Genomic DNA, 8,140 nt, shown 5'->3' with positions numbered 1-8,140 from the left:
AGAAATGGGAATGAAAATTTCAAACACCGAGGCACCGTTGATTGCTTGCAAAACATTGAGATGCCTGGTTTTTAAATTCAAGTAAATCCAAAACTCGTCTGAATTTCATGAAACTTGGCATGCTATCATGGAGCGGCATCAACATGCCGTGGTACAAATTTTGTCCCATTTGGGCCAGGTTTGGGTATATGCTTCTCCCAAACCGGAGCTTCTCACAACAAGCATGATGGTTTTCGGTAGGGAACATCCCACCTCTAGGGACGAAACGATATCCATTGCCTCTTATAGATTTCAATTTTTTTCTCGTGTCAACATAGAACAACATGAGTGTTGTGTGAATTTTTGTGATTTTTCGAGGTTCGTTTGGACATTTTTATGCATTTACTGGGTTTTCGATGTATTTTATGTGCTTAATTCAAATTTGAACTACATGCACATGCTCCAGTGCATATAAATTTGTTGAAAAATCAAATCTGTGTCCTTGGGTGCATGATTATGTCCATTGCAAGAAATGGGAATGAATTTATAACACCGAGGCACCGTTGATTGCCGGCAAAACATTGAGATGCCTGGTTTTTAAATTCTAGTAAATCCAAAACTCGTCTGAAATTCATGAAACTTGGCATGCTATCATGGAGAGGCATCAACATGCCGTGGTAAAAATTTTGTCCCATTTGGGGCAGATTTGGGTAAATGCTTCTCACAAACCGGAGCTTCTCACAAGAAGCATGATGGTTTTCGGTAGGGAACGTCCCACCTTTGGGGACGAAACTATATCCATTGCCTCTTATTGCTTTCAAATTTTTATTCTCGTGTCAACATAGAACAACAGGAGTGTTGTGTGAATTTTTGTGATTTTTCGGGGTTCGTTTGGACATTTTTATGTATTAACTGAGTTTTCAATGCATTTTATGTGCGTAATTCAAATTTTAACAACATGCAAATTCTCCAGTGCATATAAATTGGTTGAAAAATTAAATCTGTGTCCTTGGGTGCATGCTTAGGTACCATGCAAGAAATGGGAATGAATTTCAAACACCGGGGCACCGTTGATTGCCGGCAATACATTGAGATGCCTGGTTTTTAAATTCTAGTAAATCCAAAACTCGTCTGAAATTCATGAAACTTGGCATGCTATCATGGAGCGGCATCAACATGTCGTGGTACAAATTTTTTCCCATTTGGGGCAGGTTTGGGTATATGCTTCTCATAAACCGGAGCTTCGCACAACAAGCATGATAGTTTTCGGTAGGGAAATGTCCCACCTTTGGGGACGAAACGATATCCATTGCCTCTTATTGATTTCAATTTTTTCTCCTGTCAACATAGAACAACATGAGTGTTGTGTTAATTTTTGTGATTTTTCAGGGTTCGTTTGGACATTTTTATTCATTAACTGAGTTTTCGATGCATTTTATGTGCATAATTCAAATTTGAACTACATGCACATGCTCCAGTGCATATAAATTGGTTGAAAAATCAAATTTGTCTCCTTGGGTGCATGCTTAGGTCCCATGCAAGAAATGGGAATGAATTTCAAACACCGAGGCACCGTTGATTGTCGGCAAAACATTGAGATGCGTGGTTTTCAAATTCTAGTAAATCCAAAACTCGTCTGAAATTCATGAAACTTGGCATGCAATCATGGAGCGGCATTAACATGCCGTGGTACAAATTTTGTCCCATTTGGGGCAGGTTTGGGTATATTCTTCTCACAAACCGGAGCTTCTCACAAAAAGCATGATGGTTTTTGGTAGGGAACGTCCCACCTTTGGGGACGAAACGATATCCATTGCCTCTTATTGATTTTAATTTTTTTCTTGTGGAAACATAGAACAATAGGAGAGTTGTGTGAATTTTTGTGATTTTTCGGGATTCGTTTGGACATTTTCATGCATTAAATGAGTTTTTGATCCATTTTATGTGCATAATTCAAATTTGAACTACATGCACATGCTCGAGTGCATATAAATTGGTTGAAAAATCAAATATGTGTCCTTGGGTGCATGCTTAGGGAACGTCCCACCTTTGATGGTTTTCGGTAGGGGACGAAACGATATCCATTGCCTCTTATTGCTTTCAATTTTTTTTCTCGTGTCAACATAAAACAACAGGAGTGTTGTGTGAATTTTTGTGATTTTTCAGGGTTCGTTTGGATATTTTTATGCATTAACTGAGTTTTTGATGCATTTTATGTGCATAATTAAAATTTGAACTACATGCACATGCTCTAGTGCATATAAATTGGTTGAAAAATCAAATCTGTGTCCTTGGGTGCATGCTTAGGTCCCATGCAAGAAATGGGAATGAATTTCAAACACCGAGGCACCGTTGATTGCCGGCAAAACATTGAGATGCCTTGTTTTTAAATTCTAGTAAATCCAAAACTCGTCTGAAATTCATGAAACTTGGCATGCTATCATGGAGCGGCATCAACATGCCGTGGTACAAATTTTGTCCCATTTGGGGCAGGTTTGGGTATATGCTTCTCACAAACCGGAGCTTCTCACAACAAGCATCATGGTTTTCGGTAGGGAACGTCCCACCTTTGGGACAAAACGATATCCATTGCCTCTTATTGATTTCATTTTTTTCTCGTGTCAACAAAGAACAACAGGAGTGTTGTGTGAATTTTTGTGATTTTTCGGGGTTCGTTTGGACATTTTTATGCATTAACTGAGTTTTCAATGCATTTTATGTGCATAATTCAAATTTGAACTACATGCACATGCTCCAGTGCATATAAATTGGTTGAAAAATCAAATCTGTGTCCTTGGGTGCATGCTTAGGTCCCATGCAAGAAATGGGAATGAATTTATAACACCGAGGCACCGTTGATTGCCAGCAAAACATTGAGATGCCTGGTTTTTAAATTCTAGTAAATCCAAAACTCGTCTGAAATTCATGAAACTTGGGATGCTATCATGGAGCGGCATCAACATGCCGTGGTACAAATTTTGTCCCATTTGGGGCAGGTTTGGGTATGAGCTTCTCACAAACCGGAGCTTCTCACAACAAGCATGATGGTTCTCGTTAGGGAACGTCCCACCTTTGGGGACGAAACGATATCCATTGCCTCTTTTTGATTTCAATTTTTTTCTCGTGGAAAAATAGAACAATAGGAGTGTTGTGTGAATTTTTGTGATTTTTCGGGGTTCGTTTGGACATTTTCATGCATTAACTGAGTTTTTGATGCATTTTATGTGCATAATTCAAATTTGAACTACATGCACATGCTCGAGTGCATATAAATTGGTTGAAAAATCAAATATGTGTCCTTGAGTGCATGCTTAGGGAACGTCCCACCTTTGATGGTTTTCGGTAGGGGACGAAACGATATCCATTGCCTCTTATTGCTTTCAATTTTTTTCTCGTGTCAACATAGAACAACAGGAGTGTTGTGTGAATTTTTGTGATTTTTCAGGGTTCGTTTGGATATTTTTATGCATTAACTGAGTTTTCAATGCATTTTATGTGCATAATTAAAATTTGAACTACATGCACATGCTCCAGTGCATTTAAATTGGTTGAAAAATCAAATCTGTGTCCTTGGGTGCATGCTTAGGTCCCATGCAAGAAATGGGAATGAATTTCAAACAGCGAGGCACCATTGATTGCCGGCAAAACATTGAGATGCCTGGTTTTTAAATTCTAGTAAATCCAAAACTCGTCTGAAATTCATGAAACTTGGCATGCTATCATGGAGCGGCATCAACATGCCGTGGTACAAATTTTGTCCCATTTGGGCAGGTTTGGGTATATGCTTCTCACAAACCGGAGCTTCTCATAACAAGCATGATGGTTTTCGGTAGGGAACGTCCCACCTTTGGGGACGAAACGATATCCATTGCCTCTTATTGATTTCAATTTTTTCCTCGTGTCAACATAGAACAACAGCAGTGTTGTGTGAATTTTTGTGATTTTTCGAGGTTCGTTTGGACATTTTTATGCATTAACTAAGTTTTCGTTATATTTTATGGGCATAATTCAAATTTGAACTACATGCACATGCTCCAGTGCATATGAATTGGTTGAAAAATCAAATCTGTGTCCTTGGGTGCATGCTTAGGTCCCATGCAAGAAATGGGAATGAATTTATAACACCGAGGCACCGTTGATTGCCGGCAAAACATTGAGATGCCTGTTTTTAAATTCAAGTATATCCAAAACTCGTCTGAAATTCATGAAACTTTGCATGCTATCATGCAGCGGCATCAACATGCCGTGGTACAAATTTTTTCCCATTTGGGGCAGGTTTGGGTATATGCCTCTCACAAACCGGAGCTTCTCACAATAAGCATGATGGTTTTCGGTAGGGAACGTCCCACCTTTGGGGACGAAACTATATCCATTGCCTCTTATTGCTTTCAAATTTTTATTCTCGTGTCAACATAGAACAACAGGAGTGTTGTGTGAATTTTTGTGATTTTTCGGGGTTCGTTTGGACATTTTTATGTATTAACTGAGTTTTCAATGCATTTTATGTGCGTAATTCAAATTTTAACAACATGCAAATTCTCTAGTGCATATAAATTGGTTGAAAAATTAAATCTGTGTCCTTGGGTGCATGCTTAGGTCCCATGCAAGAAATGGGAATGAATTTCAAACACCGGGGCACCGTTGATTGCCCGCAATACATTGAGATGCCTGGTTTTTAAATTCTAGTAAATCCAAAACTCGTCTGAAATTCATGAAACTTGGCATCCTATCATGGAGCGGCATCAACATGCCATGGTACAAATTTTCTCCCATTTAGGGCAGGTTTGGGTATATGCTTCTCACAAACCGGAGCTTCGCACAACAAGCATGATGGTTTTCGGTAGGGAAACGTCCCACCTTTGGGGACAAAATGATATCCATTGCCTCTTATTGATTTCAATTTTTTTCTCCTGTCAACATAGAACAACAGGAGTGTTGTCTGAATTTTTGTGATTTTTCGGGGTTCGTTTGGACATTTTTATGCATTAACTGAGTTTTGGATGCATTTTATGTGCATAATTCAAATTTGAACTACATGCACATGCTCCAGTGCATATAAATTGGTTGAAAAATCAAATTTGTGTCGTTGGGTGCATGCTTAGGTCCCATGCAAGAAATGGGAATGAATTTCAAACACCGAGGCACCGTTGATTGCCGGCAAAACATTGAGATGCCTGGTTTTTAAATTCTAGTAAATCCAAAACTCGTCTGAAATTCATGAAACTTGGCATGCTATCATGGAGCGGCATCAACATGCCGTGGTACAAATTTTGTCCCATTTGGGGCTGGTTTGCGTATATTCTTCTCATAAACCGGAGCTTCTCACAAAAAGCATGATGGTTTTCGGTAGGGAAGGTCCCACCTTTGGGGACGAAACGATATCCATTGCCTCTTATTGATTTTAATTTTTTTCTCGTGGAAACATTGAACAATAGGAGTGTTGTGTGAATTTTTGTGATTTTTGGGGTTCGTTTGGACATTTTCATGCATTAACTCAGTTTTTGATGCATTTTATGTGCATAATTCAAATTTGAACTACATGCACATGCTCGAGTGTATATAAATTGGTTGAAAAATCAAATATGTGTCCTTGGGTGCATACTTAGGGAACGTCCCACCTTTGATGGTTTTCGGTAGGGGACGAAACGATATCCATTGCCTCTTATTGCTTTCAATTTTTTTCTCGTGTCAACATAGAACAAGAGGAGTGTTGTGTGATTTTTTGTGTTTTTTCAGGGTTTGTTTGGATATTTTTATCCATTAACTGAGTTTTCGATGCATTTTATGTGCAAAATTAAAATTTGAACAACATGCACATGCTCCAGTGCATATAAATTGGTTGAAAAATCAAATCTGTGTCCTTGGGTGCATGCTTAGGTCCCATGCAAGAAATGGGAATGAATTTCAAACACCGAGGCACCGTTTATTGCCGGCAAAACATTGAGATGCCTTGTTTTTAAATTCTAGTAAATCCAAAACTCGTTTGAAATTCATGAAACTTGGCATGCTATCATGGAGTGGCATCAACATGCCGTGGTGCAAATTTTGTCCCATTTGGGGCAGGTTTGGGTATATGCTTCTCACAAACCGGAGCTTCTCACAACAAGCATGATGGTTTTCGGTAGGGAACGTCCCACCTTTGGGGACGAAACGATATCCATTGCCTCTTATAGATTTCAATTTTTTTCTCGTGTCAACATAGAACAACAAGAGTGTTGTTTGAATTTTTGTGATTTTTCGCGGTTCGTTTCGACATTTTTATGCATTAACTGAGTTTTCAATGTATTTTATGTGCATAATTCAAATTTGAACTACATGCACATGCTCAAGTGCATATAAATTGGTTGAAAATTCAAATCTATGTCCTTGGGTGCATGCTTAGGTCCCATGCAAGAAATGGGAATGAATTTATAACACCGAGGCACCGTTGATTGCCGGCAAAACATTGAGATGCCTGGTTTTTAAATTCTAGTAAATCCAAAACTCATCTGAAATTCATGAAGCTTGGCATGCTATCATGGAGCGGCATCAACATGCCGTGGTACAAATTTTGTCCCATTTGGGGCAGGTTTGGGTATATGCTTCTCACAAACCGGAGCTTCTCACAACAAGCATGATGGTTTTCGGTAGGGAAACGTCCCACCTTTGGGGACGAAACGATATCCATTGCCTCTTATTGCTTTCAAATTTTTATTCTCGTGTCAACATAGAACAACAGGAGTGTTGTGTGATTTTTTGTGACTTTTCGGGGTTCGTTTGGACATTTTTATGCATTAACTGAGTTTTCAATGCATTTTATGTGCATAATTCAAATTTAAACTACATGCACATTCTCAAGTGCATATAAATTGGTTCAAAAATTAAATCTGTGTCCTTGGGTGCATGCTTAGGTCCCATGCAAGAAATGGGAATGAATTTCAAACACCGGGGCACCGTTGATTGCCGGCAATACATTGAGATGCCAGGTTTTTAAATTCTAGTAAATCCAAAACTCGTGCGAAATTCATGAAACTTGGCATGCTATCATGGAGCGGCGTCAACATGCTGTGGTACAAATTTTGTCCTATTTGGGGCAGGTTTGGGTATATGCTTCTCACAAGCCGGAGCTTGTCACAACAAGCATGATGGTTTTCGGTAGGTAAACGTCCCACCTTTGGGGACGAAACGATATCCATTGCCTCTTATTGCTTTCAATTTTTTTCTCGAGTCAACATAGAACAATAGGAGTGTTGTGTGAATGTCTGTGATTTTTCGGGGTTCGTTTGGACATTTTTATGCATTAACTGAGTTTTCAATGCATTTTATAAGCATAATTCAAATTTGAACTACATGCACATGCTCCAGTGCATATAAATTGGTTGAAAAATCAAATCTGTGTCCCTGGGTGGATGCTTAGGTCTCATGCAAGAAATGGGAATGAATTTCAAACACCGGGGCACCGTTGATTGCTAGCAAAACATTGAGATGCCTGGTTTTTAAATTCTAGTACAACCAAAACTCGTCTGAAATTCATGAAACTTGGCATCTGAGGACCCGACCTCAAACGGTCAAGTCTCTGTGCTTCAGTGTCATCCCTGGATTGGTAATGCTGACACACACAATACTCGAAGGATTTATAACAGAGTAGCAATCACACACTTATTACATCGAATGTCTCCAAAAGAGAACTTATTACAATAAATATGACTTAAGGCCATCTAACACGATAACAGCGGAAGACTTGGAAGATAAAGTGAGTCCATCAACTCCAACGGCATAGCTGAGTGCATGACAACGACCTATCGCACCTTTACTCGTCGTATGACAAGTCTGCAACATAATATGCTGGCAATATAACACATGGAATATGCTGGCAATATAACACAGTAGAGCAATGAACAGATAAATGCTATCACTACATGCATATATGGCTGGTGGAGGCTCTATGATACTGCGGTCAACCTTAACATATTCACAAACAAACTTGCGAAAACAAAAAAAGCTCTAAAAAAACCTTAAACCTATCTCACGTCCTCACCTCAGCTGCCACCATGACCAAGAAGTCAATACGACCTAGATAGGAATTAGCAGGACAAGGTAAACACCATGTATGTATGTTGATTATAGCGTGTCATATTATGTATATGAGTATTTTTTATGGGGATGGGGACCCTAATGGGGC

The sequence above is a fragment of the Triticum aestivum genome, chromosome 3D (genome assembly GCF_018294505.1).
Source record: "Triticum aestivum cultivar Chinese Spring chromosome 3D, IWGSC CS RefSeq v2.1, whole genome shotgun sequence".
Taxonomy (NCBI): Eukaryota; Viridiplantae; Streptophyta; class Magnoliopsida; order Poales; family Poaceae; genus Triticum; species Triticum aestivum.
The sequence above is the reverse complement of the archived record's forward strand: the minus strand, read 5'-3'. Positions refer to the sequence as shown.